The 13,265-nt window shown below is 37.8% G+C and overlaps 1 protein-coding gene across 14 annotated transcripts in view; it reads left to right on the forward strand.

Moving 5' to 3' along the window:
- ZBTB20 (zinc finger and BTB domain containing 20) overlaps positions 1-13,265 on the forward strand; it is a 490,951-nt gene that overhangs the window by 223,377 nt on the left and 254,309 nt on the right. Inside the window, exon 1 of one of the 14 annotated variants that reach the window (XM_065676366.1) lies at positions 7,152-7,174. The exons of the other annotated variants lie outside the window; for them this stretch is intronic. The gene's annotated coding sequence lies outside the window, so the exon portion shown is untranslated. Of the gene's footprint in view, positions 1-7,151; positions 7,175-13,265 lie in introns of those variants that run through there. 14 annotated transcript variants of the gene reach the window in all.

Here is a 13,265-nt window from a genome sequence, read left to right on the forward strand (position 1 = left end):
ACATAAAGAAGTGAAATTGCACCAAATACCTTGGGAAATTTCCTGTCTCATGGCATACTGCTGTGGAATAATCTCCCCAGGAAAGAGGTGGGAGCCCGGTTATTTGGTACTCTTTAAAATTAGACTAGATAGAACATCAGAAAAAAAAAATAGTGTTAAGGAATACCCCAGCTCAGGTGGGAGGATGGAGTAAATGATTAAACACCATAGGTCTCTCCAGCTTTAATCGCTGTAATTCTTTGATACATCAGACTCTCCCAGCAGGAATCACTAGAAAGAAAGAACCAGGAGTGCTGTCTATTAAAAAGCTTATAGGTACTTCCGTTCCAGCAGGAGACACTGTAAGGAACAGTGGAGGAGTGTTGTACGTAGGGGAGTTCAAAGCCGCTCTCCAGTCCCACTCATGCTGGGAAGCCTGCTCTTCAGGGAGCCGTGCGGGAATGGTGGCTCTGGGGAGCAAACAGGCTCCCTGCGGAAGGCACTGGGAGGACTGGGTAGGGGTTGCTCTTTCAGGAGGTGGGAAGCATGCAGTCAAGAAAGGAATGGGAAAGGGAGGGTGCTCACGGCTGGTCAGTGTTAGCTTTTTACCTCTGAGAAGCTTCTTTAGGCTCACAAGAGGATCTTACCTGCTTCTTTTTCCAACAAGCATTCGCAATAAGGAGAAAAAGGTGCAGGAACATTTCAGAGAAGTAGCTTTTTTGTTTCTTGCGTTCCTTTTGCACTTAAAGCATGAGGACAGAGAGTAAAGCACTACAGGAAATGGCCACGCACAAAAGCAATGAAATAAATTGAAACTGACTTTGGGGTTTTTTTGAGCAGTGGTAATTGCTATATGTTGTGATGTTTGCATAAGAAATTAGTTAATGTGTAGGAGAACGACGTGATACATTTTATTTGCCTGATGACTGTAGTCTCTGAATGAATGACTTATTAAGGTTAATAAAAAAAAATCTGCTTGTGACTTGTAATAATCCAATTGCTAGAATTTAACGTCCCCTTATGCAGAGTTGCCTTAAGGGGGGAAAACTAAATTATACATACGTTCTAATGACCGACTGGCTATGCTTTTATTTATTCCTTAATAGCGGTTTGAGAACAAACAATGTGTTCTAAATTGTTGGTCTGTCTGTCTTTCTGCCTGCCTGGGCAGGAACGTTATGGCTTTCTTAATTCTCCTGTGTGATTTATCATCCCCAATTCATTGTTTTGCATAACTCTGCTCAAAATGAAGAAATGTCATTATTTTGCAGTGAAAAAGTTGTCATTTGCATAATGCCTGCCATTAATTATTGTGAGACTAATGCAGTTGTTGATATTTTTAGGGCACAGTGGTACATCCTGCACCTTGTATAATGTCATTCTGAAAACATGGGTAGTTAATGGTGCCACAACACTGCACAAATTCAAGAAAGGAGGAGAAGAGGAGGAAGGGCACATAATGGAACAGGCTGTGATCTTTATTTAGTTTTTTCTTTTCCTGAAATACATGGTGAGAGACAACTATAAACAGAAGCAAAAGATAGGAAGCTGTGACAAGAGAAAGAGGGAATGAAGAAACAGAAATGTTCCACTCTGCATATGTTAGTCAAGATGGACCTAACTAAAACTCCTTCATGCTGATGATCCCTGGAATTTGAGAAAACTCATGGCAGTGGTGAGTGACTGTTATCCCATAGCTGTAACTTTACCTCCTTGAGGAAGTCATTTGTTATTTGCTTCAGTGGCTTATTTATTTTTACAGTGGAGTGATTTCATAATTCTTTTTCAGACATATAAAGGGAAAATCCTTGCATATACATAAGAAATACTATTTCATAATGTCCTATGCATCTCTGAGGGGAGAATATAACAAACAGATCTGATTGTCATTAAGAATTCAGTAACTGTTAGTTACTGAAGTATAGTTCTTGATCTCATCTTGCATCCAAAGTTCACTGCTGTTTGAAAGGATCTCTTGATTCAAACCACCAGTAGTTGTGGAAAAATATCCTTGCCTAGATAGGCTTGAACATTGCAGGAGAAAACATCTTTTTGATTGCTTTTTCATCCTAAAGGTAGTGCGTTTGGCCCACATATGTTGGAAGTGGGGAGAGAGAAGTGTGGTTTACTATAATTCTGTAAAATCTAGAAATGAAGAACATGGGATAGGACTGTTTCAGATGCCTTTTCCAAGGACTTCCATTTCTCCCTGAGTAATTAAGAGCTGCTGTTCTCTGAATAACATGTGCACAACCATAAACCATAATGATTGAGTGAAACAAGTATTTGGGTCTCAGGCTGGCAGATGCTTTCTTTCCTACATGTTTTGTGGAGCCAATATTGCTGCTGCAGCATTGCCTTCATGCACTAGCCTTTCTTTACCCTGTTTCTTTTTCAGGCCTTAGTAGGAGAATGGTAGTGAGCAGTTTCTGAGTCTGTAGTCATGATTGAATGCTAATGGAAGAAGTTAGTTCAAAAGGCCATAAAACATCAACAGATCCCAAAGATTTTGGTATCTTTAGCAGGAAACTAGAAGCTTTACATCCCTTTGCCATTCTACAGTGCTGTTAGGACTTTTTTCTGTTTGCTTGTGTATCTTAAAATGCCAGAAGGAGAAAACATGGCAGTTTACTCTTCAGATCCTGAGATTCACTGCCTCCAGAGGGCTGTTGTTTTTTCTCCTGTTTTCTGCCATTAGAATTAAAACAACAACAAAGAAAATTAAACCACAAAAGTTCAAATAATGCTAAGAGTCTAACTGAAACCCACAAAGGGCAGGAAATTCATCTCCAAAGATTGCCAGTCTGTCCTCAGCTCACCCTATTGTCACAGACAACTGAAAGTTGTTCCTACAGTGGGTGATCTTACAGACCACAAATGCTGCAATATGTAGGCACAATTAGAAAACAATAGAACAGAGACTAAGCTTTATTCTCAGTTTCTTGGATTTGGTAGGTGTGAGACAGATCCTTAAGGTATCAGTACATCAGGCTAATTTTTTATGTGTTTTTATGCACTTGGAGCACAAGCACAGTGGACAAATAGTGTTTCTTAAAGTTGTAATTCATAGTTATGACCTTCAGCATTACAGAAGCAGTCCATGTGTAAGTTGTTGATTTCTTACACCCATACCACTGCCCCTGCTTGAGACTTTTTAGAAAGAGACGATGTAAAATACCTCCTGTTGGCAATAGTCCTAGAGAATGCAAATCAGAAATTTCTGCAAAAGGTTGTAACAACAAAATGTCATAACTTTGCCATTCATCGTGCTGGTGATCTGAGTGTCTTCAAGGGCTTTGCAAATCTTACAGTGAGGAATCCTTAGAGCTGCTTTTCCCAAATCATAGGATTAGATATATGCTGCAGTGGGAATGAGGTCCCTGTCCGTGGTATCCCACCCCTGTTGGAGAAGTTTATGCTGCAGATGAGCTATGGGTTTGCTGAAAGAGCATGAATACTTGGGAGTGCTGCTTCTGTAGGATGAGTTCAGGAGATCTTTGGCACCCCTTAGAATGAAAAAATCTAAATTGTCTTCCTGTCTTTGATACAGAGTCTCTGTGTGACCACAAAAAAGTCACATCATTTCTCTCATAATTCTCTACAATGAGGAATTTAAATCATTCCAGACATCTGAGGGTACATTGTGAGGATTAATTCACCAAAATTGTTGAGATATTCAGGCGCTATATTGATGAGTACCACAGAAAAGCCAGAAACAAAAAAACATCTTATTTCATGCAAGACTTGGATGGCACTCAGTAAACAAGGCTTGGGGCCACACACTGAACAGAGAGGATAAAAAAAGAGTATTTGAATTAGTCTCATTCCCTGGATGCTATCCATTATACAGAACACAAAATATACAATCATAACATGGAAGATTGTATTGTAACACTACAGCTGTTGTGACAGACTTCATTTTGATATTTTCATACTTCAGCGTGCTTTGCTTTGTGACCTTAATGTTTTTACTTAGTTTTTAAAAGGCATTTTTGAGTGTAACACGCACAATAGACTAACCACAGCTCCCACAGAAAACACTCCGTAGTGTGAATGTTGAACACCCATTAGAACCAAAGTGGGTATCGTCACCGGTAACTACATAATGTAGATGGTTTTCGTCTCGGGAATGAATGTCACCTATTGGAATCTCAGACAGTTCTGAAAACCTGATGTATCGGAAGTCTCCTGAGAGAATGCCTTGTTATTCAAACATCTCAGTCTCTGTTTCACTCTTAACTGTGTCCTTAACATACACTTTGACTATGGTTGTACCTGGGGAAAGATATTAATCAACAGCCACTAGGTTGACAGTGCAGTAGTAAATCATCAGTTACAGCCATAATCCATGTGCTCCATAAATTCATTTTAAAGCCAGAATCTCTGTGATCTATGTATTAGATATGTTGAAGCTTAGCTGCTGTCTGATATACATGTCAGACTGGTTCATTCTGCTCCTCAGAAATGTGCAGATGAGCCTTCCCATTTCTTAGTGTGGGGTAATGTTTTCTGGTTTTGCATCACTGTGTTTAATAGCCCTGGTAGAAAGGGCTATTAAAGCCCAAGCTTTGTTTTCTGATTTTGTACGATTGCTTTTTGAAACCATTTTTGCTTTTGGCATTGAAAACATCCTGTGCCAGTGAATTCCACAATTTAATTACATACTGTGTAAAAAAACATACTTCCTTTTGTTTGCTTTAAACCTGGTGCTTGATAACTTCTTTGGATGCTTCCTAAAACTATGTAATGAAAAATGGGGAGCAGTTATTAACAGTTTGCCTTGTCCTTGTTTGTTATGATTTTATAAATCTCCTTTATGTTTTTCTCAATCTTTTATTTTCCAGGGTAAAGAATCCAACTCATCTTAATCTGTCCTTGTACAGAAGTTATTCTATGCTTTGAACGTCTTGATGTCCTTTTTTGCATCTTCTTAGGCTGCTTATATCTTCTTAGGCTGCTTATATCTTCTTTTGCATTGAGAGTTGAAACCTACATACAGTGTTCAGTATGTGAGACTACTGTGGATTTATTAGAAGAATATAATTATTGGTTTAGTTTTATTTTTTAGTTTTCGTAACAATTCCCAACTTTTTTCTTTTTCTTTACCATTGTAATACTCAGCAGGTACATCCACCAGGATTCCATGCTATCTTGCCTGTGTGATAATAGCTAAATTAAATCTTATAGTGTTGTGTAAATATTTACTGTCTTTTATAACTTTCTTTTAGGGTCTTTGGTGAGGGGGTGTGTGTGTGTGTGTGTTTGTTTAATAACCAGAACTTCCTGAATCTCTCACACATATGCCTGTTTGTGAATCGGAATTTCCCTCTGTAAAAAACTCATTGAATCTTCTCTAGTTGATCTCCCCAAGTGTTTGTTATTATTTACTATATTTTCTATCAGTTTCTATGGCATAGAATGTAGACCAACTGACCTGTGCAGGTCTTCTAAAGCTCTTTTTCACTATTGCCATTATATCACTTTCTATTCTTTTGTTGCCCACCCTGATGATGTGCAAGAGTTATTTAGATAAGCTAGTTCATGTTGGAGTTTCTTTCTAACTAGTAGATAGGAACCATTTATTCTTTCCATTATATATGTTCTCAGACTTGACCTTCCAGAGAGGGGATTTCACTCACAAACCTTTTTAAACTTCTTCATAGTGAACACAAGTACAAAGAATTAGTTTAGGGGTTTTGTTCTTTGAACACTCTCTTTCACACTTCATTTGGTGGCGGAAACAGATTTTGTGTAAGGTGTTTAGAAAGGTTATTTATGGCTTTAAAAAGTTGTTCCTCAGCATTTTCATGGGACTGCTTTATTCTACATTTACTTTCTTAAAAAAAATAATATTCAAAATATACACCTTTCTCTGCTTTGAGCATTTAGATAGGATTTCCTTTATTTAGATGGCGTCATTTTACTTCTGTTAAATCCCTTTACTTTGCTTAGTTTTTAAAAATCCTATTTTCTTTTTTTTCCATGTGTGGTTATACATTTGCTTTGTGAATTGTGAGTAATGAATAAAAATGAATTACTGTAGGACAACTTTAAAGGTTCCTGCGTCTAAAGGAACCGTATCATGCTTTTCTCCTGGAGATTTTTGCCCTCTTGCAGAAGATTTTCATCTGAAGTGGCAACCGAATTATGACAGTATAGAACCTAGCACATTCAGGTAAATCAGAACTGTTCAGGGATTTCTTTAGTACCTCAGGCTGTAATTTGCTGTGTGTGCGTGAGACAGACTGCTGTGATGTTCCTCAAAATGATTGAGGCAGACAACTGGGGGTCAGGATTATTACAGCTATTCTGAGGTAAGGCTTTCCTGTTACTTGTAAGAGATGTGAAACTCTGATAACATATCTTCTAACAGTAGCATCTTAGAGCATTTTACCCTTAGCTGCTTCTTTTTAATTTTGTTTTCCTATATTCCTTATTTTAAATAGGATCTTGGTTTTTCTTTTTTTTTTTCCCATGTAATTACATATTGCTGTAGTGGATTTTGTTATTATTTCAGTCCTGTAAAGAACTGAATTTATGTGCCTTTTGTTCGTTATTAAAAGGTGGTTCTTTAATACACACATACTGAAGTAGGTTTAGTGATCTTAACTAAAGCAAAGTTGTGTCTTCTTTCATAAGTTTTTTGACTAGCTCTTGCCTCTCAAGTCTTCCATATTGCATTTCATAGTCACTGTCAGGATTTTGGTAGGATGTTGCATAGCATGACTCTAACACTATTCTCTTCCTTTTTATGTCTGGAATTTAATAAAGATTTAATGGAACTTCTTAACTTTCTTTTATTAATTTTATTTATATATGTTTTAATTCACAGCAGCATTCCCTCACTTGTGAATTTTATTCTGATTATTATGAAACACACCCTAGTATTGAAAGGTACAACATCTTCTCCAGCTACTGAAGCTGTCTTGCATATCTTTGCAAAATAGGCTTTGCATTTATCTTGATAATGTATTAAAGAGCTTAACACATTTTACCTGGCTACCTGTACAGATGCTGTGCTCAAAGTGAAAACAGACCTCGTCTGTTGAGGTAGTTCTTTGCCAAATTCATGACCTGAATTTTATCAATTTATATTGTTTTTTGCAGAGGTACAGGGTTTCATGATTTCATCCATCGATGAAGCATCATTCTGTTCGCTATCCAGTTCTGTACCTCTATCCTTAGAATTTCTCAGGTAATATTTTTAAGTCTGGTCCATTTTACTGTGGTTGGAACCATTTCTCCTTTGTAGGATACCCTGTATCTAAAGGGGTTTCCGGATAAATGTCTCTTCCCTTTAGTAGAGACCAGCCTCAAAAAAAGAGCAAGTTTAATGTAATGTCTGACTTGCTAGCATCCTATTCAGACAGTCACTCATTCAAACTAATATCCTGCTGGGATTGGAAACTGTCAGATCGAGCTCAAGAAATAGTTTTGATTTGGTATTACGTATTGGCTGACACAATTTCCTGTCTTTTGGCTTGTCAAGAGTGCTGTCTCCCACAGTCTTGGGGATGCCAGAGGACCTACAAGACCTGGAAGCTCTTCCAGTAACACATTGCAAAAAGTACTTTAAATGGTTTTCAAAGTACATCAGAATCTCAATTATCTGAAGAACATGGGAAGAACACTGAATAGGGCTCGATAATCGCGTTTACCAGTTACCAAAATGCCGCATGCCCATAGATCTGTGGAAATAATTAGTAATAGAAGCAATTTACCATTTAATTAATAAATGACAAGGGGCAAAACCTTGTCTGGGTTCACTGAATTTGAATAATTGAGGCTCCACTGTATTTTAAAATCTGAAATATTAACCATTATTCTGTGTGCCTGAGATAATAATCGTTTAAAAAATGTGCATATAACAGGATCTAAGCCTAGTTGTATTATTTCTATAAAACCAAGAAGAATTTCATAATGTTCTACATGTGAAGATGTGCTCTGCAAGAAAAGATTCACTTTTTTTTTTTAGTGTCTGGAATCTCTGTTCTTAAATATATAGATCTGTGTCAGCTTTGAATCTATAACTGTATTCGGGAGCCAGTAGGGAATTTCAGAGGGTGGTGAATAACCTTTCACCAAGAGGAATAAGAACCAGTGCAGCAGAACATCTTCAGGCTGGTTCTTATCTCAGCTACTCATAAAGGAATTTGAGATTGATGAAATAAACTAAATTTTATAATGAAATAAGGAAGAGATTAGAATTGGTCCCAGCATAGATAGCCATTCAAAATATTCTATAGCACGTGGAACGTGGAAGGCTGGGATTGAAGACAGACATTCTTGGCTTATAGTATATTCCAAAGGGTTTAACTGCCATAAAGCACTGGTTTGCTACTTCTTCAATTCTGAGTCACTGGAAGAGGAGTTCCAGACTTATGCCTTCCTCTGCTTTGCATGTGTGTCATGCCATCTTACACATTTAATAACCCCAACCTCTGAGGCACTGAAGCAGTATGAGTGAAGAACTGAGCCTCTGAAGGGCAGCATCCTTAGCATACCTCTTAAACCATCAAAAACCAAGGTGATTGCAGCCTTTTTATTTTTTTATCCTCATGTTGCTTATTGCATTCTGTCTTAGATTTCATCCATTCTGGCATGGTTCTGAGGGATACTGCAGAAGAAAATAGGTGTGGTCATAATTGAGACTCTGCATTTAAATCTGAGATTAGAGAGAATGTGATGATCCAGTTTTCTTTTCCTGTATTCCTTATTCTAATTATATTCCCACTATAACTGACAGAAACCTGTTGCTGGTAATATTCTATTCCTGTACCCAGGAGACTTACTTTAAATCAGTTTAGTTTGTACTATCCTTTTCAAATATACAGTAGTCATCAGAGGATAGGCAGTCCTTGCAGAAGCTGAATTCAGGCCCCACCCAGATGTTTCATTCATGAGGAGCGGGAGGAATGAACAATGAAACCATGCTATGAAGTTCTAGGTGTCAAAGGGTTCTGTCTGTTGCTTCTGAAGAGAGACGTAGCAATAAAATTGGCCATTTCAATCAAGTTATTACTGTACTCCTATCAAAAGTATCACTGAATTTGGTGCGTATGGTTGTTTCTGCTGAAGGGATCCGTTAGCGGAAAAGCAGGGAAGGTTGCGTCAGAAATGATGAGTTGGCTCCATTCGTGGTGGTAGGGGAAGCTTGGTTATGCAATGAGCCACATCCTGCTCTCCTAACTCTGTGAGTAGCTCTGTTGAAGTCAATAGTAATTACATCTATTTAAATCAGTGGAACTACTTGCATCAATAAGATAAGTAGGATTTGGCCCAAAGGTTAGTTAATATCAATGTTTTTAATCTCTCATTTTCATAAATGCTATGTTCATTCAAGCAATATAAAGTGAGGTGAATAAAGAACATTCTGTGCTTTGAATAGTTTGGCATCATACACGGACAGGGCATGTGATTAATACCACATTGTTGGCTTTGTTCTTTGCTTTTCAGTTGTGGCTGGCAATGTCCTTTTCATAATTGCTGGTATCCCCCTGAGCCTATATAATCACTCCCTCCAGCTTTTCTGCGATGCCCTTAGATTTTCCTGTACTCAATGTAATATGTTCCTGTATTCACCTACCCTCCCATCAGAACCATAATGCGTTTCTGATTGTGCTACTCTGACGTGGTCAGAGCTGACGTGGGGCAATGTATTCACCTGACAATGTTTCCCAGACCAGATATGTTATCTGTATTTTCTTGAACGTAACCATCACACTGCAGAGCTGTGCTTTGTAGTTGTGCTTCTGGGAAAACCTGTGGAACTGCAGCACACTGGTTCACTTAGTGATGTTAGACAGGAAGTGCTTGAATTTCAGATAGCATAGTTCATTTGAATGCCTAAAATAACAAAATTAGGGGCTAAGTAATAAAAAAATGTCAATCCTGTTCTCATCGTAGATCTACAAACATAGACTTTTTGTTGGAGCATGATCGTCTTGATACTTTCTCCTGAAACAGTCAATATATGATACTGCTATTAAAGCAGAACTATGATTTCTGCAGAAATGTGAACGAGGAATGAAGTCACTGAAGTTACACTTTAGTGTCAATGTTGGCAAAATTGCATAGTGAGAGGTACAAGCCTCATTCTTTATACCTTTTCAATAAGTAATATCTAGCGAGTTTCTTTCCCTCCAGTGAACTTCCTGACAGTATGTAACTTCTTGGCTGGGCATTTGTTCTCACCAGGAAACTTCTTTTGTAAAAAAGACAGTAAGGACTGGTAGTCGTCTGCGCTGTTTAGCATGTGTCAATGAAGTGAAAGCCTTACAGCAATCAGAAAAGATTCATTAATGTGCCATGAAATCCTGCAATGCCTTCTCACAAGAGGTTTCTGTTTTGTTATGTTCTCACTGACATGCCATTCAGGACCAGAGATTCTGCTTTCAATGAAATGTGAGGTCATTTGACTGATATTAAAGGATTTGTACTGATTTAACAGCAGAATGTATAATTTATGTCTACACAAGGGTAAAGTGAGAAATGCTGTCAATATTGTAATTGCTGCATAGGTAAAGCTTGCATGCATTCATGGGTTAAGTTCCTTAAGGAGAGTCACTAGTTCCATCTATGTATTTACTCCCTGGTGTTCCTTAGGGCTGAATTTCCTACAAGGTTCTGAATATCGGAAGCCATATGGCTCCCTACTGATGCTGTAGGAGTTTGTGGTCGATATGTCACTGTGAGTGCAATTTCCTCAGTTTTCCTGGATGTTTGAGAGATCTGCAGGTACTATGCAGATGAGTGAGATAAGATTTGGATCACCAGCTGGGGGGTGAGAAGGATTAATCCTTGTGAAAACAGAAAGCTATTATTCAAGTCTTTGCACATGAAGTATTCTGTGTGTTTACAGGTGCTTTAAATAGCCCCCTTGCAAGTTCCTTCTTGCATCGTTTATCCAGCTACACTTATATTGATGACACACTTTATAAACAATTCGTAAAAGTTTATATATGATTAATCAATAGTCTCAGAACATTTTCAAGATGGATATTATGTATTGCACATTTTGTAAGCACATCACAGATCTATCTATAGGCTTTTATAAACATCAGTTGGCTTGTTCCACTCAATCCTTTATAGCAGTTAATAGCATTTATTGAACTCTATACTCATCATTTTCTAAATCTTCAAAAGTAGCCCTCATAAAAGCGTGACCTCCTGGCCATGTGAGGAATTTAAATGTTCTCAGGTGAGAGTAAAAGATGGACATTCCAAATGCAAATTCTTCTTAAAATAGAATTGGACAGTAATGATTAAATCTGTTTTTAAATTACACGGGTGTCCTAGCATTTCTTCTAATCGTTATACAGCGTATCGCATCTTTTAGCAATCACATCTGAAAAGACTCTCTCTTGTAGATATTGACAGATATCCCAAGAAGATAAATGAAACTTAGTTCTGAACAGCTGAAAATTCAGTAGCACCGTGTTCTGGGTGTACCTTGCAAAGATTGATGTGCCTGAGAACACCGTCTCTTAAAATTAGCATCTTCTAGGCTGCAGGAAAGCCAAAGGATTCCAACTGTGTTACTGTATTTACCATTTAGTGCTTTTCCCCATATTTCTGAGGAGATCAGAGGACCAGAGGTCATGAGAGATGAAGAGGACAGGCTTTTGCTGTGTTTTGTCTCCATTAATTTGGCATGTCTGACTGGTTTTAATTCTTCAAAATATAGGTAGCTCTATGTGCATCCAGTGGGGCTTCTCCAGACTCAGGTTTTCTATTCTGAGTGGTTAGTATCTGCTTGTGTTTTTCTGACTGTGAAACCTCAATGGAATTATTATTGCTTCGTCTCTTTCTGTGCTGCAATTGCTGTGACTCTTTCCAGTTCTTATTTGTATCAAATAAAGATAAATAATGAAAAGACTCGTAAGACTTTTAGGAATTATATCACTATTTTATCTTGGCTTGTAAATAATCATACTTTTTGAAAATTTAATATAGGGTAGGTGAGAGCTTGCAGATTAGTATTAATTATGTAAATCAGTTGGGTTGGATCTGTTCATACAACTGTTGAAGTTTCAAAGTGTCTGTTAGCCTAGAAAAATGTATCTGGCTGAATGTGTACAGCAGATCATTACTTCTGTCTTGAACAGTTTTACATCAGGTGGATGAAAGAGTATTTAGGCTTTGTTAAGATGCAGAATGAAGATTTGATTTCTAAAGCAAGGTGTCATGCAGTGATAGGGAGATCTGACAGTATATAGATTATGGTGACCTGAGTCCCTATCAGTCTCCAGCAGCAGTCATAAACAAAGTACATGACAAAGGATGTGCCTTTTGCTCCTTCTGAAGGCATTTTTAAAGCGTATATACCAAGACTTTTACCATCTTTTCTGTTAATCTTGTACAGCTGGGCTCAAGCTTCGTGTTTCTGAGCAGGACAAAGTTCAGTAAAGCCAGGCACAGGAAGATATTTTAATACATTTTGGTGTAGCTCCTAAATTTATATCTGGAAAGAAAATTTTAAAGAACTATTGAGATTGGAAGGGATCAGTGGAGAATTGTCTAGCCTAGTCCTCCAGCTCAAAGTGGTGTCTGAGCAGGTTGCTTGGTGCTATGTGAGTATCTCCAGGGATGGAGACTCCACAGTCTCTCTGAGCAACCATGCAGGTATTGGAGTACCCTTACTATCAACATTTTTTTTTTCTCATGTTTACATGGAATTTCCTGTATTTCCATTTATGTCCATTATCAGTTGTCTCTTCATGGAAAAGATGGAGAAACAGCCTGCCTTGGTCTTTACTGCCCCACATCAGGTATTTATACACTTGGCTTAGGCTACTCCTGAGCCTTCAAGATAAATTCCCAAGATACTTATCTACAAAAACCTTACTCATTAGCTTCTCAGTGCTTACTGCAAGGAGGATACTTTTCTTTCATTGTGTATTTCCTTACACAATTATTTGCAAACTTATTTGCAGCAGTGCTTCAAGAAAGCTGGGGTGATCAGTTAGTGATAGGATGAGAATTTCTTAGGCTTTTGCCAGGATTTTATCTGTTTTGGTCAAGATGATCTACAATTATTCACTGTTTTATTCTTTTTTCTTTTCTTTTTCTTTTTCTCAAGAATGTGTTTCTGCTGGTGGCTTCCAAGGAGGAATAAGGCTGTTTTCTGTGTTCAGAGAATCACAGAATATTTGGGGGTTATAAAGAACTAGGAGCTTCTGAAAATATATATGAAATTCAGTGCTAAGGCCCTGAAGCATTGCCATTTGAAAAGGTCCTTTATAATGTTTTAAATTTCATATGTTGATATCTCAGTTTCAAGGGTG

Source organism: Lathamus discolor, chromosome 4, assembly GCF_037157495.1.
Source record: "Lathamus discolor isolate bLatDis1 chromosome 4, bLatDis1.hap1, whole genome shotgun sequence".
NCBI lineage: Eukaryota > Metazoa > Chordata > Aves > Psittaciformes > Psittacidae > Lathamus > Lathamus discolor.